A 27469-nucleotide genomic window follows, 5' to 3' on the forward strand; every position below is an offset into this window, starting at 1 on the left:
ACCCTCCACGGCAGAAGCTACGCCTACACACGCTGATTTTCAAAACAGCTTTTCCTTTTACCTTCAGGGTGGCACTGAACCTTGGTACAATCAAGTATTCTATAAGGAAATATTTCAATAGTCAGACCTGGGCCACATTAACAACTCCATCCTCCATCCTCTGCCTTAAGATACTAAATAGTCACTATCAGATGTGTTAAATCGTCACAAAGAGAGACGAGTCACTTGTTTTTGAGTGAAAACTGAAGTAGAATTCAATGGTGCTTCAAAAACGTTCTCTAAAACCTTGAACGTCCTTCTCCAAACTGCTGATCTTCACCCATCCGGCCAAACTGCAGCTCTCCCAAGATCAAAAGTCAAGGGATCACCACAATCAATACCGAAGGATCCTCTGGGGAAATCAGCTGACTGAATGAATAAATGAAAACATTGACCTGCATGTGACAAATGTTCCAACACAGCAGGTAGGATTCATCCTCTGTGGGGCGTGAACGGCGGCGAGCAGACGCTCACATGCTGCCGAAATGAAAGTACCAGCCATGATGGTGTGACTAACACAGAGCCACCGAGGTTAAGAGAGAGAGAGAGAGAGAGAGGAAACACCACGTCAAAGTCAGGATGGAGCCCTGTCACCGCCGCCGCCGCTAACAGGCAGAGAGGCGCTGGGTAATTGGGAAGAACTTCCTGCCCTCGGACTTGAGTGGCATGTCTCGGAGTCGGTTACCTGATCGTAGCTTAGATACACCGAGCTGTCAGTGCAGCTTCTGAGTAATCACACACCTGCATTAACAAGCTACTCACGCACCACAAAAAGGCTCTCGAAGGTAGGTGGGGGGGCGGAGTGCGGCGTACAAACACGTGTGTAACAGTGTACACACACGCACACGCTACAAGGAGGCAGATGATGAGCAATCACCTTGCAAATTGGCTTACGATACAGATGCAGAGAAATACTTATTAGTGTATTAAAAACACGCTCTGGTGGCACAATTCTGCCCGACTACAGACGCTCAGACCGCTCATATGTTTACCTCATTGTGAAATCATGCCTCCGCTCGCCATTAACATAATTTTTCCGGCGCTGAAAAACCGGTGCCATTTAGAATGCATTATACCCCCCCACCCCCCCTGTCACTGTGCTAATCAGCATAATATGAATTATTGCTATCATTACAGTGGGTGGCTGAGAAATAACAATAGGTCTTAATTATTCAACAACGAGGAATAATAAAGGGAAAGCAAATGCACCTTTAGTTTGTGCTGCCAACAGCTATTAGAGTTTGTATCTCTCTCCCCCCTTTGGGAGCAGAACTAGGTTCTGTTTCTCTGTTGTGGAAATCATTTCGAAGGTCGTGATGAGTGATGAGCCTGCCCCAGCCCAACGCTCGGCGTCTCGGTGAGAGCACAGACAGGAAATGATCACAAGAGTCCAATAAAAATGTGGTTTGCAATATTTGTTGGCGAGCACTTGTGATGTTTTCTGCTCAGTGCTGCAGGTTGTGGCCAGTTTGGCAGCACTATAATTATCACAAACATGACAACACTTATTATTATTATGTAGCTGCTATGAATGACAGCTACATGTATCAATGGTCCAGGAGGTGGCAGTGCCACTTCCTGGGGCGTCCACGGCATCCAAACAAAAGAGAACTGATGACATTTAGCAAACTATTTACTCTCAAAACTCACATTGCTCTTAAGATTTAGGCCTGTTTCAAAAAATCTTGGTATCATAATTCCAGGTTGGCAAGGTCAGACTCATTTTCAGTATACTTTCCTAGAGAGATAAAGACAAATCCGCTAGTACTGCAGGGTTTCTCTGACCTTTCAGAAGGAATTGCCAATCAAATTTCATCCCATCTTAATGGAGACATGGTGATTACAGCGACATGATTCAGAGCTATAAACCGCTGCCCTTCAGAAGAAGATGGAGTAACAGAATGAGTGTGAATGGCTTCGGCATAATAGAGAAAATAGTGTAATAATTTCATTAGGGGGCTTCATGGATCAGTTTGTTTCTAGTCACCATGTAATAGACACATCTGTCACCGCTGGCGCTTGTCTTAACGTCCTATTGGCACTCTAACAATCACGATTACTGATCGGTGGTGCTAACCATAGGAGATCATGAATTCAAAGGATGTCTATGTGCGGTGTGAAACAGATATCGTAAGATCCTGAGATCCCCCCACCAGGGGCAAAAGAGATAATTAACGTTCAGCTTGAAGGCGTCCTGTCAGCTGCTGTTAGCGCTGTCGACAGAGTCCCAGACGACAGGCAGCAGGTATGGAAATGATGTTTGATTTTTTTTAACAGTTTTTTTTTTTTTTGCAGGTGCTTCACGCTCTGTAGAAAGCTCATATTCAACTCTCACTGCTGTTCAGTGTACTCACTGTGCCAGGAGGTATAAAACTCAAGGTCACAGTTTCACTCCCTCTGCTCACTGGATTCAACATGAATTAAAATCCTGCCACAGATCCAGCTTCCATAGGTCTCTTTCAAACCAGTGTGGTACCTGATACCTCATCTGAAGGTCCTCTAGCAGACTCAGGCACCTGAACACCTGAGGACCTGACTATTGTACTCTGTTATGATCACATCAATGGAGTGAATATTGTCTAAAATCTTCCCAGCAGGATGGATGGACCCAAATGTTTTAATAGTCAGTGTGTGTGTGTGTGTGTGTGTGTGTGTGTGAACAAACCTGAGTCTGGTGACATTAAGCTCCTGGATAAACACCTCGCAGCTCTTCTTGCTGTCACATCTGCAGCCTAAAAACACAAACAACAAGAACAAGAAGAACTGTTGTTGACAAACTGTCCCAATTTTTATCTGCACATACAAAAAAGAAAACATCAAGTGGTAGATTTTGATTTATTCAGGCGCATCCTATGATGAACGGTGCGCTGAGAAACACTTCTGATTTTAATGGAAATGACCCAGATCTAATTGGAAACGTCCTAGATCTTGATTATTCTAATTATGCACCTGGAGCAGACAACACACAGTGCACCCGTCGTCTAGGTATTTTTTTTTTAACATAACGATATGCTTAATTGGTTGACCTTTTCAATGCTTGTGGTGTTATTAAAACCCTAATTAAGAGTCCCATTAGGACCTGAGATCCTGTCAATTAAGTTCTTAAACACAAGATTTAGGTCTCTCTAAACCTCTCAGCAGTAATCAGCAAAGGCAAATGTCACCTCATGTTAAAGAAAAACCGACTTGTTAATGCAAGACTGAGAAAGTTGTCCACGCTGGCATTAATCCTCACAGCCACAACATGACTTGAATTTAATTACAATGCTCAAAAAAAAGTTCTACCTAGACTCAAGAGTCCAGGTAGATGTCGACAAAAGTGCTACTTTACTTCTGTTTGAGTTAAATGTTGAAAGAGAGAGGCTCAAACACAGTGAATTATACATCCAGCCAATGAAACTGCAGCAGGTTTCTTCTCTGGCTTCAGTGCTTCACTTACAGCAGCTGCACTCAGGAGGGAGAAATGGGTCACATCGCCGCAGATTGCCTCTGTAACCTCTCAGTTCATAATGATCACGTTTAATGAGTGAGGTGCTCTCCAGGCATTCCTCACTGTGGAAGTATGTCATCTTCACCGTTCTGCACACTCACTGCTGCCTTTCAGCAGGTAGGCACCCCGCCCTACCGCCGTGCCACAGGATGAGTCTGTGCTGACAAAATAAGGAACACCTTGTTCCTCAGGCCAGCTGTGAGATGCCTCATCTTTCTTTTTTAAACAGGATCAGCAGAGTCTGACATATTGCATGTGCCACATGGATAAGCAAACCAATTATGTATATCCCCTTAAAATCTGGGCTGATTGGTGCACGTCTACGGCACACAACAACACACCAATTAGTGTATTTTCAGAACTAAGCATGCTATCACATCACAGTATGATGGATAGACGGACGGACTCCAACCAACCATAATTCCGCTCCCTAGCCTAAACAAACAGATGATAAGTGCAGCAAAATGCCATGCTAGACCAATGAGAACACAAGATGGCATAAATGTTACTTCCTATAAATGTTTGTGGAAAAAAAAAGCATGAGACTCACATGCACAAATCAGTCTGTAATAAAGAAATGTCTCATTATAATATGAGCTGGTGTAAATCGTCAGCTACTCGTATGGCACTGCAGAGAGACGTGCTACAAATAAAGTTTCATTGATTGATTTAATTGCACTTGGCTGATCTCTAGAATGCACTATTATGAAGCTAGTCAATATCTGCAATGCTTCCTGTTACATTTCAGATGCACACAGTGTGCAGAAGCAGCGCACTGAAAGTAAATGTTACGGGATTATACCGGAGCTGCAGCATGCTAACGTGCAGACGGAGCTAAAGCTAAAAGGATTACTCTGTCCCCTTTGGTTTTGTTAAAGCTCTACAGCATCTCTGTCCTCATCGTCTTTGACTTTTCATTGAAGCCAGCGCCCCCCATCCCTCCCCTACCTCTTGCCCCTGTCAAAGAGAAGGAGAGACAAGCCCTTGATGAGAACACCTTTGATCTCTGTGAGGCGCCTCTGCTCCTCCTCCTTTCTTTCTCCTTATCATCCTCCCTCTCCCTCTCTGCCGGGGAGCTGTCAAGAGTTATGAAGGCTCGGTCTGTCCACTCCGGCCATGTATCTGGGCTCTTTCATCCTCACACCCAGTGCTCCAAGTCCCCAGAAGGACCGCACCGCCACCTAAAGTCTAGCCTCACCTAAGGCGCCGCCGCCCTCCCCTTCCTCTCTGCACGACTTTTCTTATAGTCAAAGCGCTTAATAATAGTGGGGGCTCATTCTTCACTGTAGCAGTTCCTATGTAATCTATGGTGCCATGCTCAATCCTGCAGCATTGATCCTGCTACCATGACAAATGTGCATTACAAATAAGGTAAACACCTTTTGTCTGTTTATGTATAAAACTGTCAGAGCTGCGGCGGCCATCAAATCAGGGCCAGAGGGAGGCGTTTCAATCACAGCTGAGCCTGTGACTTAGTCTTCTTATTTACACTGTGTTCGCCTTGTTTATCATCACTCTGCAGATCTGCAAGCAGTATTTCACTTTAAAGAACGGCTGGCTTGGAGCTCCCGTCGTGGGATTTTCACGTGTCATCTCTGCAGCCTAGCTTTTCTTATCTTCCCATGAAGAGCTCCAATGACTGGGCCATGCTTCAACAACGCAACGAGCCAAGCCCCACTTCGCTCCCTCGTGCTATTACATATTCAATTAAATTGGTAGTCCCCCCGCTAGTAATAGTGATGAATATGCAGGGTGGTAATTTCTTTTGTGTCACGGTCTCAGAGGGAGGAGACATTGGGGGGGGGGGGGGGGGGGTTGACAAAGCTTGCGATTTGATTGGATCCCTCGTCGCCGCAAGGCAGACTGGTGGAGGTTAATGTTTCACGAGAAAGGACGAAGTGTTCTGAATGAGACTTTCCACCATGCCAGCACAACTGGCACACTTTGCATCACCGCCACAGGTCACAGGGAAATCAGAGACATGAGGCAGGAGACGTGTGATGCAAAAATTAGTGCTTTGTTTTTGGGAGACTTTTTAATTGATTAATAATGAAATATCACAAAGTTCAGCTGAGAATTAATCATATTTTTTCAACTTATCCAAACACAATACATCTTTATTTTCACAGAATATCACAGATGCACAAAGTTTGCCCAGCGAACTGCACTCTGGCTGCTCTTTTATTTGAGAAATAGATGAAAAAATGGAAAGCAAACAAACAATGACTACATCATTTTTCCCCTTTTCAATGTGACTCATGATTTCACAGACTAATCACTGTAAATTACTCTACTGTTATTTATTTCTGGAGAATGAATTCTCTGTTCGGCCATGACTCACATCTCGCCAAACAAAAGGAAGCAGGCAACGGTTGCCGTAGGAACCTTCAGAGCAGTGAGAATAGCTTGCACGCTACATGAAAGGGATTTGTTCATTCTCATTCCAAAGTTATTGTTTTTTTTTTTTCTGTTTTGCAGCAAAGTCATTACAAGTTCTGAGGAATCAATACATCCAAATATGTGTAAAAACTTAAGTTGCAGAGGACTAACACACTCAAGCGAGCCTAAATTGCTTTTCCCAGACTAATCATAGATCAAGCATTGACCTGATAATAAATGAGGCTGCTCTAAAATGTAGCATAACAGCATTTATGCTTGAATAGATGATTTGTTCACAGAAGCCGAATGAAGACGTGATTGGACCACCACCCTGACACCTGAAGAGGCACTTACTGTGCGGCAATTGCCAAAATAATGAAATAAATAAATAAAAACAGGCCATTCTATGGACTGGAGGTGTACAGGAGGTCAGGCTTGATCACTGTAGCCATTTACATAGAAGCTGCATAGAAGGCCCACATGTTATTTTTCTGTAGAGATTTGCAGTCTGACAGCTCTTAAATAGGCTGCTAAGAGGATAAAAGAGGATAAAATATATCAATTTGACTTCTATATCTCAGTGCCATCATGCCTTGAGGCAGTTTCTTCGTACGAAAGTTGAATTTATCCTATTTGTATGAACTCAAATCAGCCATAAAAGTCATGTGACAATCACCCGAGTTCATCATGGCCTCCTAGTTGCACAGGAAGTAACATAATCGTGTTACAGCAAATGGTAATGATATATCACAATTTTAAGCTTGGTTCAATTTACTGTTGACACTGTCAATCCGGCTAGAGCGGGATGGCTCACATCTGGCTCAGGCTAGCAAATCCCGCTAGTGATGTGATACTTCCGGGTTCACAGGGACAGTGTCTGTGTCGCGTACAAAAGCCGTATGTAAACAACCGTCGTACTGCGACAGCTTTGCCCCGAGTTTATTTTTGACATTGCTACAAAGGAATAAACTGCCTTTTGAACCGAACTAACGAAAGAACAAGCGACACGGAACAAAAAACGAACACGATGCATGCGGTCATATCGCGGCCTGAACGGATTAAGCCGGGTTAAGCTGGATTCAGTGCGGACACGTGTGATTTAGGTCTGAACGTATCCAGCTTAAAGGCTATCTGGATTCAATCCTACTCTAGCTGGATTGACTTTCTCCGGTGTGAACGGGGCCTAAGGACCCCTGGATGGTTCAAAGTCTGAGGATTCTATAGTGAATTTGGTAATTTCATAGCCTCCAGCGAGTTTCATAGGGAAAAAGAGTTGAATGCTTTAAAAAAAAGCATTTATTAAGCTGAATGGTAGGAGACTCGCCACTTTATGACACAGACAACATTTATCTTTCAGGCATTCTTTTCCGTTCATTCATGACTACTTTGACTGCACTGCCAAGTATAACCGGTTTATCACCCACATTTCCCAGTCCTCCATCTCCTCCGCTCTCTCTCTCCATCTCTCTCACAACATCCTCTGTGAAAATCGATGATGGTGACAGAGCGTGGGAGGCAGATGCTGCCAGAACAGTGTCACCCACAGTTGCTGATGTCACCTCCACTGTACCCTGTGCACTGGGAGCGCTGCCAAAGCGTGACTTTTGCCGCTGATTCAGCGGGCACTCAGTCTGGCAACCATGGTGATGTGTACCTCTGAGTGTCATTAACTGGCATGGACGAGCGTTGGTCGTGGCAGGGCACTGTCACATGCTTTTGTCATCACACAGCTGTACCAGGTGCTAGGCTCAGGGGGGGGTGAGACAGAAGGTGGGAAAGAAGACAAGAAACTGGGCGACAAAACGGAGAGATAGAGAGATTTTAAAGGAGGAATAAGTGTGAGGGCATCCCAGGAGCAAAACTGAAGAGAGACAGAGTGTAAGAACCGAAAACACAAGGTGAGAAAGTGAGAGGCAGAGTGGGAAGCAGAAAGAAAGGCTGGCAAGTGAAGTCGGGCTGACTCATTCCCCGAGGCTCATCAGAAAATGCTCTTTCGTCTTCTGTTCTCTGTCTGCCGAGTCCACAATAACACCGCGTTGAAAAAGACTGTGCCATCCTCCACACAGGAGACACAAATAATGGATTCATAAAGAACTCCTTTTTAGTTGAAGTATAGTCCTGGACATTTTCTGTCTCGCTGGTTTAGAATTTTTTAAAGCCGTTGCTAGAGGCTCTGCTGCACATCACAATAACCAACTTTCATGTTACAGGATTAAGAGGGATCAGTTTTCTGGATCAATGGGATTATAGCTGTCGTTAACCCCTATGAGATGAAAGAATCACAACCTACAGAGGCAGACAAGAGGATATACAAATACAAAAAGTCTGCAGGAGGGTGGAAGGAGGACGGCTCTGCCGCTACTTTGCACAGTAAAACACAAACAGTTATTCCAAGAAGGAATAATCGGTACTTGGAAGCAGACAAAAAGCAAACTGCCCACAGCACAACATTAACAAAAACACAGTGGAAAGGAAAGACAAGAAAGCTCTTATTCTTTGAAGAACCCAGATAAAAAAAATCACTGTAATTGGCCAGACTTTCTTCTCTTTCTACCCCCAGAGAGCAAAAGAAACATGCACAGGGAGAGCCATGTCTTCTGGACTTAGTGCAATAATTGGCTACTTTTAGGAGCACCTACACAAGTCAATACCGTCAAATCCACTTTGTGCTGCTTTCAGCCCATTACGTCCACAAAAGGCAAGGCCCTTTAAAACTTACAGCTGGCAGGTAAATTACAGAGAAGTGAGCACTCTGCAACAACCTTCATTAGTCCTCTTCTTATACACAAATTGACAGAATGGAATGCAAAAGAAGGAAGAAAGGAGGAATCTGTGATTTACATGCAGGGACAAATTCTACCAGTGTACAAGGGGATTGATTATTATGATTATTATCACCGACGCCTCCTCCCTCCTGCTTCCTGTGTGCACAGACTAAATGTATCAATACAGACAGTATGCGGAAGCCTCCTGAGCTCCACCAGAGCAACATTATTCTCACCCAGGTGTGGTTTTGTGTTTGAATTTGATGTGTATGTGTGTGCTTCCATCAGCACACTTGACAATACCAGATGGATCCTCTAGAAATAGCCAGGGAGAAAATTAAGAACAACAGCTGTCAAATCAGTGAGCGAAGTGAGCAGGAGAAAAAGACGGAGAGAGGAAGATTCAGACAGTAGCGCCTCGCCCAGGTAAAGCCGGATTGACATTCAGCGAATGGCTTATTAGGAAATTTCATGGGAGTCTTGAAGTGATTATCCTGAACCTGTCAGCTGCAAACAGCATGTCAAAATGCCACCCAGGCATTTCCCCACTCCAGGTGGTTGATGCATCGCTGCAATGAAAACCGAACATGTGTTCGTGAGACTGAAGGCTGACAGGGGACCGGAGGGGGGTTTGTGCGGTGCAGATGGGAGGCCGAAAAATATGCATGCAAACAAAACACGCCATCAAACATTAAGTCTTCATCCAATGCAAAAAAGATCACTCAAGTGTGAATGACTCTTTCTCTCCTTACGTGTGTGCACTGATTCAGCAGCTAATGAGGGGTCGTGAATGAGTGAAAGTGTGTCAGCCTTGATCCACAGTCACTCTGAGGTTTAAACATCACAAATCATCAATAATGTATTTCAATTATTCCAGTGTGCTTCACGTAAGGTCTGTCACATGTTTCTAGTGACTAATAGAGGCATTCGACACCAGCAATTACACTCATCTGCTGGTCAGGAGGCAGTGAGACATGTTTGATTTAACTTTCCGTCTTTGTCCCTCCCCTGTTCCCACATGACAAAGGCCTCCTTATAGGGACTGGTTTTCTCAGGGCCTCACAAAGCCCCGAACTAAACTCCATCCAACACCTTTGGGATAAACTGGAACATGGATTCTGAGCCTGGCGTTATCGCCCGACATCAGTGCCGGACCTAATGTTCCTGTGGATGAATGGGAGCAAATCCCTGCAGCCGGGGTTTTTTTTTAAAATCTGGTGGTAAAGCCTGAAAGCTGGAGAGCAGAAGGCTGGTTTTGGAATGAGACTCTCCAACAATCAACACAAGGTCTGGGTGTCAACATAATAGGGGGCATAAACGCACAAAAAGCATTCGTGCTGCTCGCCTGGTTTTGTGATAAAGCCGATCTAGCACAGGTAGTGACTGAACATCCTGCACCTGCAACAAAATTACAGCGGTACCTTAGTTTCCGAGCATAATTCGTTCCGTAAACGTGCTTATAATCTAAAGCACTCGTATATCAAAGCGAATTTCCCCATTCCCCGAACTGAATGAGAAAGAATTTATTGATACAATAATTGTGAATGTGCATTGGCGTCCTAGACCCCGTCGTGAGGACCACGTCCGAAAGGGGGGAAAGCTCGAGCGGAGAGGCCGCTGATCCGAAGACCCCCCCCCCCCGGGTCTAGACCTGGTGGTGGTGTAGAAGCAGGAGAGCAGGAGAGCAGGAGAGGGGAGACCTTGAACTCCGAGGATGGGGAGGTGCTTGGGGTGGAGGAGGGTTGCCGGATTCGATCGGGAGACAGCTGGAGAAGAGACAGAGACTTTTGAATCTCTTGCTACGCTATGATTGGGCAGGAGAGGGACAGATCGACAGCTGATTGGTGAGGGAGGTGCCATCTATAAAACACCTGACTATGTGGGAGGTCACTAGACGGAGTGCAGTGCAGTGAAAGAGAGTGCTAGGATGGTGAAGAGGGAAGGGGATAGAGATAAGAGGTGGATGATGTGGAATAGAGTCTTCATGACTGAACTTACGCTGAGAGCTACAGATGTTGACTATATGAGTAAAGCACACTGACTGAGGCCGAGCACGGGTGACGATCACCCACAATCTCGCAGCGAGAGAGAGAAGAGCATCTATATATTAGATACTTCCTTTGAAAAAGATGGATCAGTGATTACTTTGGTGTTAAAAAATACATCTTCTTGTGTCTTGTTTGCTTCTGTAAGTGATCATGACTTATTCACACAGAGTAATGGAAGCACAGGATTAAATGTGATGATTTTCTATTTCTGACGATGCTAACGACACCTGCAAAGGACTGCTGTGACTCCACAATGGTTGTTTTTGTTGTTGTTAGTCATCATGTAGTGAAATTAACTGCAGACAAGAAGAAGTGAGTGACAAGTAAAAAGAAGCAGGTTCTATCCAAGCGGCAACCTTCAGGGCTCAAAGTTGAAGCCCATGCGGAAGTGTCAAAACTTGTAATTCACGCTGCAACCACTGGGGGCTGGCTCCAAAAGCGAGTAATTTCCCATAGACTCCCATTGTTAAAATGGCCGATTTCACAGCAGAAAAGAACATGTTTACAGCCTGGTACAAAAAACCACTCTGGTCTCAGATGATAGGTTCTCTTCTAGTGTCAATTGTAGGGGGGGTGAATTTTTTTACAACTCGTTTCAATTGTATTCGGACTTAAAATTACGCATAATTATGGGCGTTGCTGCTTGAGTGACAGACAGTTGACGTATCACAGCGTGAGTTTCCTGCTCCCACGATCGCCCGCCCCCCTAAACCCCGCTCGTGCTCCCCCTCTTTGTCCATATTCGGAGTTTTAGTTGACGTGACGCTGCCAAAAATGGCGGCGGTCATCACGTCCCGGAACCTCCCACCGAGCCTCAAAACGGCTCTTCAGAAACAAACGGGTGACGTCACGGAAGCTCTGTCCATAGTTTTTACTGTCAATGGTTCTATCCATAGAATAAGATGCAGGTCTGCTGTGCATCAGGTCTTTAGGTTTCTAATTAAGCAACAAAACAGCTGACAAGACAGCTTACAAGTTGAGGGTTGGTTGAAATATGTGTTGTCATGCAAGCACTAAAAGACAATTTAAATTTTGTAGTTTTATTTCTGCATATACTTATTTATTTATATAGGTGTTTTATGTGCACGTACACTCCTCAACCTGCTTCACTTGGTGGCAGCATTACAATTTATGAAGCAGAAAAATACAGCGTTATCCTCAGGAAATCCCCCCCGGGTGCTCTCTGTCACCTTTATTATGCTCCCTAATACTTTCTCTCAGGAGCCACCACCGCAGATTTTTCATTTTGATGACACAGATTAGATCCCAGCAGAGTGGAAAGAAACCTCATCTACAGCCTTGCTAACTCCTAATATAAGTGACTTAATGATAACACATGCTAAGAAGGGAATAAAATCAAGTCAAAATGCAAAATAACTGGCAGTATCTGTTTTCTGTAATAAGCTGCAGAGCACATATTTGCTACTGGAATTGTGTGGGTGATGAATGAATAGAGAAAAGCAATTGTGAAGAATAATATCAGGCAAAGTGATTGTTTAGAGCAGACGCGGTGTGTGAGGTGGTTTTGTATGCAGGGTTGGACAGTGGCTGAAGGGACTGATTAGCAGCAACATCTTGTGCCAAGCTACTTCTTAGCCGCACTGATTTCACACAGCTATCTGTATTCATGTATGCATGCAGCAAGTGTAGAGGATGAGGGGTGTGCAAAGCAGAATATTTTTCTTCACATGGTATCTCCTCCTCAGTATTCATCCCTCACTATTCCCTCTCATGTCTCCAAAGTCTTCACCCCCTTTTGCAAAAGGAAAAAAAAAAAATCATTTTGCTATTTTTTGTGTTTGGATTCAAGACTAAAGGAGTACAATGTTGTTGGATTTTTTTAATGCCGCTGTGTGTTCCTCAGTGGAGGAACAGTCATACTGGGAATAATGACTAAAATGACTCCAAACCACTGAGCATTACACGTTATCAGTGGGCTCTCAGGTCCATTCTCCTCACTGTTCAATTATGTCCCTCAGATGTGGAAAAGTTGAAAAAAGAAGATGTCTGTCCTCAGAAGCCACCACTGCAGAGGAACACAGAGAAATAACAGCAATTTTTCTACTATTATTATGTTTTTATACATAAAACACACGTCTGTCTCTGACTGTATCCGACTTATCTTGTTTTTTGAGTAAATAAATCCAAAGTTTCATAGATAAACTGGCAAAACAAACTTTTTTTAGATGCCACTTTTTCATTTTTACGCTGGCGATATGAGGCCAAAACATCTGGATCAACAAACCCCGCCTCCTTCATGTGAGTAAAAGGGACACAGACTCAACTACAAAACAAGATGACAGCAAAATAAAGTACACCTCAAATACATTTTTCCCCAAACACAAGGTGTATGGCTTGGTAGCTGTTTTTGTCAGACTGATCCGCGCTCATACTTTTGTATTTAGTTAGCTTTTGTTGGCTAAAAAAGGAGGCAGGAAAATAGTGAAGCTACTGGCTCTCAACTAGGACTGACTTCCAACATGGCAGCACCCATAAGTGAGATATTTTGGGGGCAGAACCCCATTGTCCATCTATTATACAGTCAATGTGCCCATGGACTGAAGTCAACCAGTCCTGCTCTAGGCTTGGGTAATTGCTGTCGAGTTGTTGTTGTGCTGCTGCCCGTGCACCCGACACTAACACAGTAATGATGGCCCTGGCACCAACCTTAATGCTCGCTCACTACCACATTTGTTAAAGTGAAAAACATTAGCAGCTGAGCCTGTCACACAATATGCATTTGAGAAATGAAGGCACGAAACAATGCAAACTCAGCGCCATATGGCTCAAATGCAGCCATGAGTGCGCCACACTTAAGGCAGAGACTGTAATGATAATCAGGAAACCAAGAAAATAAATGTGAGTTTTCTAATATTGGGCTATTTAAAGATCAGAAAACACAATGAAATTCATCTTTTTTAATCCTCTGACACTCTCCCTGAGGCATCATCTCCACAGACAGCTGTCTAAACCTCCACAAATCTCCTGCTGTTCATTTGTTGTCAACTCTTTAATGGCTCTAGGTCTCACTGCGAGCCTTCTGGTTTCACTTTCCCCTCAGCCTCGGGGTTAAAAAAAAAGATCAATAAAATAAATGTATCAATCCATACATTAAAAAATGTCATCGTTAACCCTTCTGCTGTCTGGATCACTGAGTCATAAAGACACCGAGTCAAGGTGTGGATGTTATTCTTCAGAAAAGTGTAGCATGAAAAACCTTTTAACCCACTGAACTCTAAAGACAGGAAGATCTGTCTGCGTTTTACCTGCCAATTTAATGTACAACTTATGCAGGATTTCTACAACTGGTGTGCAATGAAGAGGTTTGTGGAATTTTCTCCACTTTAGCCTCTATAGTGATCAAAAGTATGTCTATTTTTAATAATCGGCTATCAAGACGCACCAGCAGTAACAGTTTGCATTGGTTTAACGCAGTGTATCAGCACATAGATCGGTAAACACACTACAATGCGTCCTCCAGCTAACAAAGGGCTCGTGTTGCATAATGGAGGCTTGCATCTATATAATTGCGGTTTATAGATAACCTTTTGTTATTGATAAGTGTCGAGCGGTAATTGTAACTCCCAGGCTTTGCGACGGTTTTGTTCATCCTGAAAATGTAATGTTTAAAACACAATGGATAAATGATCAACTGCTAGTTGTGTGGACGCCCAGAGGGACGTATCAACAGTCCCCGGCTCTGTATTCATAACTGAACACAATGCGACGCTGGCTTCAAACTCTGCATCCAAATAGAGCCGCAAACAGCACATAAGGCCATTATAGAGTGAGTCGTAACGCCGACCCTCCCCGACACGCCAGCATCTTTTGATTTATTATTGAGCTAAACTCCTCACAATACGGAGTAGCGGGCGTGCTGATGTAACCCTGGAGACTCATTGCAATAAAATGAACTGCCATTGTTTTCTTGCAGAACTGTACAAATTGCCTCATCAAAGCCACAACATGGGTCCTCCACCTCTAGCCATTAATCAGCGGGAAAGACGTCAATGCCACGGAATACTTACACATTTTCCTGAGCTGAAAGGAGCATCAAGGCTGACAAGTGTTGGAGTTAGTGTGTTTTACTTAAATGAAGACCGGGCCATGTTGTCAAGGCCGAAACCTAAGCGTGTTATACTATGTTTTATTCAGATGATATGGATTTCTTTGACACATCAGTTGACGCTGTGCATGTGTTAATCCCCTGACCTGCATGTCAAAGACAAAGACACCGAGCTAAGTGTCTCGTATTAGGCACGCCGCGTGTCAAATGACATTCTGCGATGGAAATCTTGCCGCCGTCTTCACCCTAAATATGGAACGGATCCATGAATGAACGACACCACTTTGGGAATAAATTAGCGGCGCCGCGGGCTGAATTCTAATGGCCACGTTAACCTTTGCTAACAAAGTTCCACTGACATTCACTTCTCACAGAGCAGCCGAAGGAAGAGGGCCCTCTGTAATTTCCACTTACACCCCACTGTTCTTTTAATAATTTTCCACCCTCTTGTTCACAGTTTTTCATTTCTAATTAGGATGAGAGCTGTGAGGATGAGATGTTTGAATATCATTGAAAGATTGATTCTATTCAGGCATTTATGGCATGACATGCTATCAGGTATGCGTGAGGTCTAATTATGTTTGTGTGTGTGAGGACCGCCTGGAGGAACATGAGAAAATTGTGATGTTGTACCGAACAAAAACATGTTTGGGGTCCATTTAAAAAAAAAAAAAGCCTGCACTGATGCTTCAAATACATTTTATTTTCCAGAAAAAAGTGTTATACATGTATATATGTATATATATATAACCCTAACTACTAATTACCACTCTTCATGTACAGCACTGTAACCACTGAGTCAGTTAACTAGTTCCACACTTATTCTCTCACTCTCTTAGGCCCCGTTTACACTGGAGAAAGTCAGTCCAGCTAGAGTAGGATTGAATCCAGATAGCCTTTAAACTGGATACATTCAGACCTATTGTCAAATCTGGCTATCACACACATGCGTGTCTGCGCTCAATCCAGCTTAATTCGGCTTAATTGTTGTCCTCCGAACCGATAGGTGACGCCTCGTAATATACAGAGTCCGTTCAGGCTGCGGTGGGGCAGCATGCACGCATGCATTTTTTTGTCCCGTGTCGCTCATTCTTTCGGGTTTTTTTTGTTCTAAATGTTGTTGCCCTGTAGAAAATAAACTCGGGGCAAAGCTAGTTACATTTGCGTTCACACCTGAGCCAATCCGGCCAGATCCATCTCCGAGAGGTGGATTGAAATCACTCAGGATATATCCAGATACGGCCCAAATCCTGTTCTATCTGGATTGATTTCCCCAGTGTGAACGGGGTCTTAGGAACCAGCAGTTATGCAACAGAACAGCCTGATCAAGCTGAGGAAAACTACTTAAATCAAAGAAAGAGACTCACTGGTCGGCTTTCTCCACCACTTCACTAAATATAAACGGTGATGTCTCTCATCATGCAGCCGCTTAAGATTTATGCCCAGGCTTGACTGCTGTCCATTCCTCATAATTACTGTGTCACACTTGTTGTCCACAGAGCGTGGCTTTGTCTTCCTCTGAGGCTGCCGTGGGCTCACCTCAATCAGCAAACAGGGCTGAATAAATCGGCAAGGGACAGGGGGGAAATAATGGTGTCTGCGATGGCAGCATCTCACACTTCCATAAACCGGAAGAAATGCAAATGAGAAGAGCATCACTGTGGCATGATTATAACAGATGGTGACCCTACTGCCTCACGAAACCTGTGGAAAGATGAAGCATGTAGGCAGCGACTTACAGAGGTGATGGAGGAGTTAAAATGATGTTTGCCAGATTTATTTGGAGACTTGGCTGACAGATAATCTTTTTAAGTTTCCCCCCTAAATGTCACTTCAAAATTAACCTCAAAAACAGCCTTTAAAGCAAGCAGTTCTGACATTAAGGTGAACTCAACGATGCCGTTTGATGGTAACCAATATGCTGAGAAACATTAGCTGCAGCCACACTAAGCTGCGGCTTTTTATTGCTTCTGAGAGTTACAGAGTAAAGAGTATTATAAAGGCATACACTGGAGATTATGCCACTAATCTGTTCCGACAACCACACTGTCATTGATTATTAAAGGCCCAATCTATAATCCAAAAGCACACAGAGGGGACGCCTGACGGAAGAAAAGCTTCTGTAAGAATTCATTCACCGTCTGGAGTCTGATACAAAGACTAACAAGCAGGGATGGTTGACAGGAAGGAAGTAAATGAAAGTAAAAAGGTAACATCTACAGTATTACTGACATTTTTACATCATGTCTTGGAGCTTTTGTAAAAGCCAGCAAGAACTGTTGTGGGTTAAACTTCACCATCTACATCGATTAGAGTGAAAAATAACACCAATAAAGCCGCAGCAAATGACATTAAAGCTCAATTCGGCATTAATCCCATGAAAGATAAAGCTGTCGTTTGACTTCTCCAAATAGAAAATAAAAGGCCAAGATGCCCTCTGAAGAGAAATCGCTCATTAATAATGAACTTCAGGGGGGGGGCGTAATGAGTATATAAATATATAAAGTAAATTAGATGTAGATGTGAAAAAGAAATCTTTCTTCAGATATTTATTTCCACCCATTTTAGTCCTATCATTGGCTCGAGCACGAAGCAAGACGTGGTTGGCAAAGTCTGAAAGCTGGCATCCGTCTTTGCTCTCCAGACACCTGTAACACCGGCGTCTCTGTATGGCACAATCCATCTTTCCTCATTTTTCTCCATTAATCTCCCAGCCTACTAATTCGGTTTTCATTTGTTCCTCATCTTGCTGGCTGATGAATGCCAAGCCGACGTGGCGCTCCCTGCCGAGACTCATACCAGATGACTGCTCGGAGCTCTACGTTTTTTTTTTTTCCTCTCCTGCTTTTTCCACAGACAGAAAGCCAGGGGACAGATTAGGCTAACCGCAATTACAGGAGGAACAGTGAAGGGGAGGATTTTCTTCATTTGTTGTGGACCTCAGCTAACCCTGACTAGTATCTCTTGCACCTGGTCTGTCCCTCCTGTGGGCTCCTGTACTTTACTCAATTAGAGGAGATCCTCTGCTGCACCTGCGCCTCTCATTCATCAGCCTGCGCGCCCTTTTCCCTCATACAGAAGATGGCAAACATCCAATTGCATAGCAGCGACAATCCTTTTATCATCATCCCTCTTTTTATCTCTCTCTACCTCTCAGATGTTTCCACTGTAAACAGTTATCAAAAATAGATGCTTTGACTGATTCTTGCAGCGCCTGTGCACAAACACAAGATCCACACCTGACACTATTGCAGTATTTTTTATTACTGTTCTAAAAATAATCCCTGGTGACCTCTCTGTAATCGCATTGCATAAAAAGGAGCCTTTTTTTTTTTTGCTTTACAGATGGTACGTCATAGACTGCTGAGTGCAGCCTGAAAAAAAAGAGCTGGTCTCCGCTGTGATTCAGGTATTACAACAACACTACAGTGCGCCATTGCATTTAGTTGGCCTTGAGGAACTGACTCCTACTGACTCTTTATCATGAAACACAAGCTCCCGTGAAATTGAAGAAAACTACAGATAACACGAGCGGAGCGCGTCAATTCACTGCATGCCCCACAGCAGAAAGCCGGAGGGGATTTATGGACAAGGAGATGACTCGCTGTGACACTATGCAATGTTTAAGCCCTTTTGTTTCCCCCCCATAAAAAGAAAATATGCACCAGCAGTTTGTTTTGTGCTGACTTTGTTTGTGCAGTCTTCTGCAAAAGACGCCTGACACCAGAAGCAGGTGTAATAAATTAAAAAGAAAAAAACACAGACACCCTAATCTCTGGTATTTAATATTTAAAATCAGAGCGTAGACAGTTGTAAAAGTGTCTTTACCCTACACACGTAGGCTATAATACAGCTCCATTAAAAACAAAACACAAAGCACAGTAAACGAAGAAAAAAGAAGTACACCGGTAGTGATCTAAATAATAAAAATACACTGATTTAATCCACTGTAACTTAACAAAAGTCCAGATCACCAACAGGTGCATGCGTCTGGAAGCCTGCTTGCTGTTAGCAAACACTGCCTGGACTGTTATTATAGAGTCCTGGCTGTTCTCATCAGCATTCACTCCGGGGAGCACCTGCTGCTGAGGTGGATGCTCCACGAGTTATTGGATTGCTAATCTCTTCCTGGGAGGCCTTTTCAGCCAGGCGGACAGATGAGGGTGGAAAAGGCAATAAGCCATAGGGGGGAGAGCAGCTGATGATAAACTTGAGTGAGAAGGCAGCAACAGAAGGAGGATAGGCTGGTGGAGGGACAGGCGGAGGAATGTATGTTCATATACACGCCTGAGTTGCTAGGGATGGGTGTCTGGTTTGCTGAGACACGCCCTGCCTCCTGATTTCCTTCTCCACACCCACAGTTATTGCTTTTATTTGAAGACTGCTCTGCCCCCGCCCCCCTCACTAGATCACAGTGCTCGATAAAGTGGTGCCGGGGTGAGAGGTGACGGAGGGGGGAAGATGTGAACCTGCCATCTATACTGCACGTAGCCTAAGCGGGTCTCTCCAGCGCCGCTGATTGCTCTCTTAATGGTGATGAATGCACAGGAAACGGCGAGCCTACTGCCACCGATGCAGTGATGGAAGGGAGCAATAACTCTACATCATGAGACCAGCGAAGGCTCGACGTCACAGAGCGCACACTGTCATCACAAATAAGTAGCCCAGCATATGAGATAAGGTCTGATATAAGACAGAATATTTGAACTGTGTTAGCATGACGGGTAAACTTTCCTCTGTGTTCTCTCTGGCATGTGTGGGGGCAGCTGTGCGCTTGGCTTTGAACCTGCAGGAGAACTGTGGCATCTTTAGGCGTCACAGCACATCAAACACATCTCACTGGCTGTGGGGAGTCGGAGCTAGCCTCCTCCTACAATCCTACAAACCGCAAAGCAGGACCATCATCCTCTGCTTCATTACACACGGGCTGTTTATGTTTATGTGAGCAGGGAGGTTGTCGGCAGCGATGGGAGAATGGTGTCCTGTTTCTGTCTATTAACAGATGAGCTTTGTGCTGTGTTGTGACGGAGCCAAGAGTGACACGGCTACAACTGCACAGCTGAGATGCATCAACATCATGAAATGACTGAGCTGCTAATTTTCCCCAAACTGGTTCCTCGCTGTAAAGGTCAGCAGGTGTACACGAACAAGCCAAATCTGTAGCTTCCCCTCGGGTAAGATGGATGATGACAGCGATGAATGAACGAATGAAAAATGATCTAAATATCAAGATTACCTGCTGAGCTGAGAAGCAGGCAGACAGGGCATTGTTTTAATCCATGCAAACACAAATGTCTGCACTAAATCTGCTCCGTAACTGCTTAAAAAAAACAAAAGTTGAAGCACAGCAGTGAATGCACACAAAGTAAATGCATGTCCGTATGAATATTAATGGCCGCTCTTGCGTAAGTAAAACCCATAACGCCTGCAGCTGATTAAATATGAAAAATCATCCAGAGAATGTAATCAACCGCATCGTGAAAAATGCATGGAGTTCACATATTAGAGAGGACACGGTGTTCATCTCACTAAAGCACACACACACGCACTGTCCTGGCCTCGATATTTTTTTCCTTCAGAAGGCAACAAGATAAGACAAGACATTCCTGAAGTAATCTAAGCAGATAAAAAGGATCTTCAGAGCTACGGCTCCAGACAAGCTATTTATCAAATGCACATCATACCATTCATGTTGTAAAGCATACATGCACTCTAAGCTCACAGACTAATGGAGTGCAACAGACTATATTCAAATTTATACACAACATATTTACAGGCTTTCTGGAAAGATAAGTGTGCCCGCCTGCAGTACGAAAAAAGAGAATAAACACGCTCCAAGAAATGATTATTCCAAACAAACCTCACATGCATCTTGCCTCTATCCCCATGTTTTCTTGGGTGCTCAAGGGGAAGAATTGTTTTTTTTTCCCTTTCTCCCTGCGTCTTCGCCACTGTGAGAGCACAGTCAAACAGCAAATAAAGCATGTCTGCTACAATAAATAAAAAAGAAGAAGTGAGTGGGCACACTTGCTCGGATACACTCCCAATATGGTTTCTCATTTGTCACTGTTTTTCAGCCACACAGGCCTCTGCAGTCTGTACATGACCAGAACACCACATGTACCAATAATGCTGGCAAATATGACCCACCCAAACAGAAGAGAGAAGTCATCGCTGACTTCTGACGTTTAACATACCAAAGTAGTCCAACTAGTGAAGAAAATGAAAGCCGATATCTACTTCCAGGGACTAATTTATCCTTTTTGCGGTCATCAATACTGGGAGCTGAAGGAAAAATCCTTAATGTGAGAAGACACTGAAGCTCCCAGAGCTGTGCATTGACTAAAACTTCCAAGGCCCTGGAGAAAGTCAATCCAGCTAGAGTAGAATTGAATCCGGATTGCCTTTAAACTGGATACGTTTAGACCTATTTTCAAATCTGGCTATCACACACGCGTGTCTGTGCTCAATCCAGTTTAATCTGGATTGTTTGTTGTCCTCCAAACCACTAGGTGGCGCCTCGTAAAATACAGAGTCCGTTCAGGCCGCGGAAGGACCGCGTGTGCGCATGCGTCGTGCGTTTATTTTTTTGTCCCGTGTTGCTTGTTCTTTCGTTTTTTTTTCTGTTTAAAAAGTTTATTGCTTTGTAGCCCTGTGGAAAATAAACTCGGGGCAAAGCTGTCGCAGTTCGACGGCTTTTGTACGCGACACTGTCCCCGTGAACCGGAAGTATCACGTCGCTAGTGGCATTCGCTAGCCGAATTTGCGTTCAGACCTGAGCCAGATGTAAGCCAATCTGGCTCAATTGAAATCAATCCGGATATATCCAGATTCGCGTTGGCATATCCAGATACGGCCCAAATCCCGCTCTAGCCGGATTGATTTCCCCAGTGTGAACGGGGTCTTAGGAACCAGCAGTTAAGCAACAGAACAGCCTGATCAAGCTGAAGAGAACTACTTAAATCAAAGAAAGAGACTCACTGGTCGGCTTTCTCCACCACTTCACTAAATATAAACTGTGATGTCTCTCATCATGCAGCCGCTTAAGATTTATGCCCAGGCTTGACTGCTGTCCATTCCTCATAATTACTGTGTCACACTTGTTGTCCACAGAGCGTGGCTTTGTCTTCCTCTGAGGCTGCCGTGGGCTCACCTCAATCAGCAAGCAGGGCTGAATAAATCGAGAGGTGGATCGAGATCTATCCGGATATACTGTAACTGGATTTGCGTTATTCAGACTCAGACTCGTATCTGGATATATCCAGAAACGGCTCTCAAATAGTGCCGAAACTTCACATGTGTACATCTTCATTTAATGAAGATCCACCTGTCTGACTGGAAGACATGAGTTTAGTGTAGAAGGTTCAGCTCAGAAAGTCAGTCGCATGTAAATATTTCTCACAGCTAGGAGTGGTTTCTGCTAACAAGACCAACTGGGATAACATCCAGTCCACATTACATCTGCCTGTCCTCTCAGAATCAATTTGATGGACAAGATTTTGAGAAGCAAATGTCAGATTTACATACAGGCCTCAGAGGATAAAAGCGCTTATACACATGTATCAAACACACCTGAAATAATTGGCACTGGATGCACTTAGACGGAGATTAACAGTGTTTGTGAAACACATTACAGTGCTATACTCTATAATGAGGCCCAAGAGTCAAACTATTCAAATGGGTTAGTCTGGCCCACTGTGTGCTCATTGAGAGCAGATGCAGATTGAAATCAAATGTGCACACAGCAAGATATTAATATCACCTACACGGCAGAAGTAGTGCAAAATGTCACACACACACACACCAAAATATATACAGAGGTCTTCCTGTGTGTTGACTAAGGGCCAAGCTCAGTTTTGACTCCTTTCCACTTAAATCCTGCTGCATATAAATACCAGTGAAGCCATGTTGCATGAAGAGGAGGAGCACAATGCCACAGTCCGACATGTCATCCAGAAGGTATTTTCTAATTGCCTCCATCGTGCAGCATGTGTTTCCTATGCCCTCAACATAATGTACGACACTAACTTCCAACACATGGCCTCAAAATTAGACTGACAAGGTGTCCATACGGCGGCCGAGATAAGGCAGAAGCATGCCCCGATACAAACAAAGCTTCCTTGTATTCAGTGTTTTTGGATGCCAAACAGCCTTCAGAGTTACACCAGGAGATGGCAGACGGGGGGGTTATTTGACCACGCTGATAAAAAAAAATCCAATCATCTACTTGACCAAAGGGGGAAACATCAACGAGACATCAACAGTCACAGCAGCCAGCTTGGCAAAGCAGCAAAGTCCCATCATCAGAACCCAATTAAAAAACCTAGGGCTAGAAGTCGGCTCTGCACTCATCCCACGCCAAGTGTGGTGTTCGGAGGGAGGGAGGGCTCGGCGGGGCTTTGCAGCAGAGCCTCGCGTGTGGAATCAGGAAGTCGGCAGCAGCCAACATGCAACTGCAGCTGGTAGAGTATGAGATAAGAGGATGAGGGGGCGTGAAGCTCCCCTTCCAACCAACGCTACTATAAACCTCAGAGCCATGCACAAAGGGAAGAAAAACGCAATTCAGCACTTGGACAAAGACTCAATCGGCGAGGTGCATTTTAAACTTTGGTTCAGTCTTTTCACCTTTTTTGCTGATTTGCATTGTTGTTGTTGTTGTTTTTAATTATTCACTAACAGACGACAAAACATGTTATTAAGCTTCCTCCCTGTTTATTTTCTGTCAAATATGCAGAGATAAGACAACAAATGGCCAGACTGTTTATTGTTTTATTCATGTGCTACGCTGCTGAGAAGCCTGGTGGGCGCAGATCATCAGTATGATCACAGTTATGGTCTCACTGATTTGATTCTATCATCTGTGCCTACAGAATCATATGCAGAATCAGGATCGGAGAAGAGAGACGGGATAGGGAGAGGGGGGAGGCCACATGTGTGGCTAAGCTGCTGGCAACAAGATTATCAAATGATCGCATAAAGTCTGGACGGCTGTCACAGACATGATCACAATGCTCAGAAGATAGTTGTGATTCCAAAGCCTGAGCTGCACACAGAGACGTGCCGAACTAAAAGAGAGAGCAGAGGTCAGAGCACATCAGAGAAAGGAGAAATCCGGCAGCCTCAAAGACCTTATAATAAAAGATGACAGGCTTGTAGGTTGCCGCCCCCTCCGATCAGTAATTAGTCATAAAATCTAATGCATTGTAAATTATGAGCTGTTACATTGAAACCATTAATTCTGAATGGAAATGGGCAAACGGGCTGTGCCCTCTTCTGCTAAAGTTTACCTCCTCATGTTGTGATTAAACTAAACAATCCCACCATTAATTACTCAGACATAAGGCTGAGTGAATAACAATCATATTTCCCGACTCCCAGCGGGAAGCGCTCTTCAAGAAGATGTCCGCCGGCCACCTCTGACGAGGCATTCGGCATGAGAGCAGGGAAAGGATAATGCAGCAGTTTAAAGGGATATTCATGGGAATTATTAACATTAATTTGTTTTTTATTACTGGAGAACTACCAGGATGCAAGAATGAATGGATGTTCACTTCCACAAGAGACCTGTTTGGAGAAATAAAAAGTAAAAAGACACACAAACTCTCCTTTTTCATCAGAAACAATAGGCTTTGACTGAGCATACATTAACAGACGCTTCATTAACCAGGTTAAGCCGGTCTGGGGTTTCTCTTTTGTTGTCAGAGAATTAATGTTAATTAAGATGCAGCTGTGTGAATGTACTCATCATTAGAAGCAAAATCAACAGCCGCCATTTTAAAATGACGTATAATTATGTAAGTTATTTATGTTAAAATCAGGCACAGTAATGTGTGCGACCAAAGATAACCTGAGATGACATTCTAGCTTTGAGATAGTCACACATAGAGGCTCTAAGGCCCGGTTCTCACTGGAGAAAGTCAAACCAGATAGCCGTTAAGCTGGCTATTTTAAAATCTGGCTATCACGCGCTCAATCCGGTTTGTTGTCCTCCTAACCGCTAGGTGGCGCCTCGTAAAATTCAGAGTCCGTAGGACCACGTGCGCGCATGCGACATCATCAAGCAGTTTATTCCTTTGTAGCCCTGTGGAAAATAAACTCGGGGCAAAGCTGTCGTAGTTCCACGGTTGTTTACATACAGCTTTTGTCCCTGTGAACCGGAAGTATGGCGTCGCTAGCTGGATTCGCTAGCCGCATTTGTCTTCAGACCTGAGCCAATCTTGCTAGATCTACCTCAGAGAGGTGGATTGAAATCAATCCGGATATATTCAGATTTGCGTTGTTCAGACTCAGGAAAAAAACTGGATACGACCCAAATCCCACTCTAGCCGGATTGATTTCCCCAATGTGAACGGGGTCTAAGAGGACTGACTCACTTTTTGAGTCTCAAGTGGCCATATAAAGAACTGCAGTTTTGTGCGTCGTCAGCCATTGTCGTGCTGCTCCGGCCTGGACCTCACTGTCGTATGCTGTCACATAATCACACCAGAGACACCGGCATGATAGCGTTCCCTCTGTGTGTGTGACAGGCATGGTGCCCAAACATGACATGAAACCACTGCTGATGAACGAAAAATGAGCTAAATTCAAACGAAAGGGCTTCATCAAATGGCAGTTTCTGAAAAAACAGCACTGACATTTGACAAGCCAAGCTGTACATTTGAAAAAAAAAAAAAAAAAAAAAAAAACGTTCCCTGGGGGCCCCGAAATGCCATCACACTCAGTTACAAACAGTAATCCATGCACTGACAGATTTCCCCTTTAAATTGTGTTGACAAGGAAAGCATAAGTGCATTTAAAATGTGAAACACGTTAATAAGCTGCTCTGTTATGCTTGTTTTTTTTCTATTGTGCTCATATTTTTAAAAAGAAATGCCATTCGTCAATGTCACATGCAGTTTATCTCATCTAGGAGGGGCCGTAAATCGAATTCCAATCACTTCCAGGGCTAAAATATGATGTAATTAAGAGGATGGGGCAGCGCCTCTGGAGGGGTCTTGTAGCAGATTTATTTCAGCCACAAAATAGTCTTTACTTTCTATCAAGAACGTCATGAAAATATTTAATGTTTCTAAGGATCGATTCTTGGCGTCACATTCACTCGATAACTCAGACAGCCAGGATGCCTTCGTATATAACACCACCCCCCCCTCCACATCCAAGGGTTAAATGACTTAAAACCAGGCCTGTTGGATGCACACCCAGGATGTCAATAAGATGTAGTTTACAACAGCGCATTTGTAAACAGCCTATTTATAGGAGGAAGAGGCTGTGATCAGAGAGAATGTAGTGATTTAGTACTAAGGAAGCTTTCAAAAAGCAAGAGTGAAAGTCATCGATTTTTCTGGCTGAACTTAAGAAGCATGATGGGAGGGATAAGCTCTCTTCAGTTCTGGAAACTGCTTCTGGCTCTGAACATTTGACGGAGAGAAAACTCTTCTTCTATCAAGCTGCCGAGGATGATAACCTGACACCAAAGAGGTATAGCAGCAAAAAAATAAACTCCAAAGCAACAGCTAAACAACAACATTTTCCAACGTCAACAACACGCAGACATGTTGACAAAATCTGAGCAAGGCCTTGCTGGAACTGGAGAAGTTGCTTGAGATTCAGTGAAGCCACCTCCAATGTTTTTAACCAGGGCTTCAAAGATAACAATGAGCCCCAGCTCTATTCTATACTCTGACTTCTAACTTCAGTACATCTACACACCCACAAAATCCTGCGTGTGTCACTGCCTAATTGAGATTAAACCCCTGCGTTTCATGTCACAGGAGATGAATGTAGGACTGTGGGACATCTCTGAAATTAAATGGAACATTTTTCTACCCACCCGACTCTTCCTCTTACAATATCTGGTCACATGCCAGCGCACAGGCTTAAATGAGAGAATTTGGCAGGGCTGCCAGTATTAACGACCCAGGCAGTGTTGTAAGGTGGAAAGCCACAGTGCACACACACACACACACACACAAAAAAAGAGATGGGCTTGGCTTCCCCCTGTATTACTCCAGGACTAGAAACAGTGCAAAGAAGAACAAGTATTGATGCAATCACTTGAAGAAGAAGAAGGAAAAAGAGAGGATCAGTCCTGTAGAGGGATGATGCGTTTGAGATCTGTGGCATTCACGTTTCAAAGCAACTGTCAGAATAAATCTCTGGAAATGGATTTTTTGGAGGCTTAGGCTCACTGTTCACAGCACGCTCAGACGCTGGCCGTGAATCCTTGTTATGACCCTTTGACTACAAGGTAAAATCCTATTGAGCAGCTTGCCACGGAGGGTTATATCTCTCCAGCACTTTCCCCTTTTTTTTCCTTGGGAGTGATAAAACACAGACTCATCCCTTTCATACAGTGAAACAGAGGGCTGATGGATTTTACGTTAAGTGACATGGATTAGCAGCCAGATAAATCATTGTACTTGATATTAAGCTATAAAGTGCACAGCTTTATGAAATGCACAATGCTGCCGTGTACTTATCTGGATTTATTCTGCCTCTCTCGAATAAATGCCACTAAGCCAGACACCCGAGAGACTATTTTAAATGATAAACGGCAGTGATTCAACCTATCAGGCACATATATAAAGATCAATATACTGAAGTGAAACGCATTAAAGTAAGTTTTAAATTCAGAGCTGTGAGAGACGGAGGAGCAGCCACAGTGTGAGGCAAATAAAAGAAC

At 43.9% G+C, this 27469-nt stretch overlaps 1 protein-coding gene across 1 annotated transcript in view; it reads right to left on the minus strand.

The window, feature by feature from the left end:
- Positions 1–27469, minus strand: part of LOC114429327 (beta-1,3-galactosyltransferase 1-like) — a 61122-nt gene that overhangs the window by 33331 nt on the left and 322 nt on the right. Inside the window, exon 2 of the mRNA XM_028398223.1 lies at positions 2705–2771. The gene's annotated coding sequence lies outside the window, so the exon portion shown is untranslated. The remainder of the gene's footprint in view (positions 1–2704; positions 2772–27469) is intronic.

Source organism: Parambassis ranga, chromosome 2 (assembly GCF_900634625.1).
Source record: "Parambassis ranga chromosome 2, fParRan2.1, whole genome shotgun sequence".
NCBI classification, from domain to species: domain Eukaryota; kingdom Metazoa; phylum Chordata; class Actinopteri; family Ambassidae; genus Parambassis; species Parambassis ranga.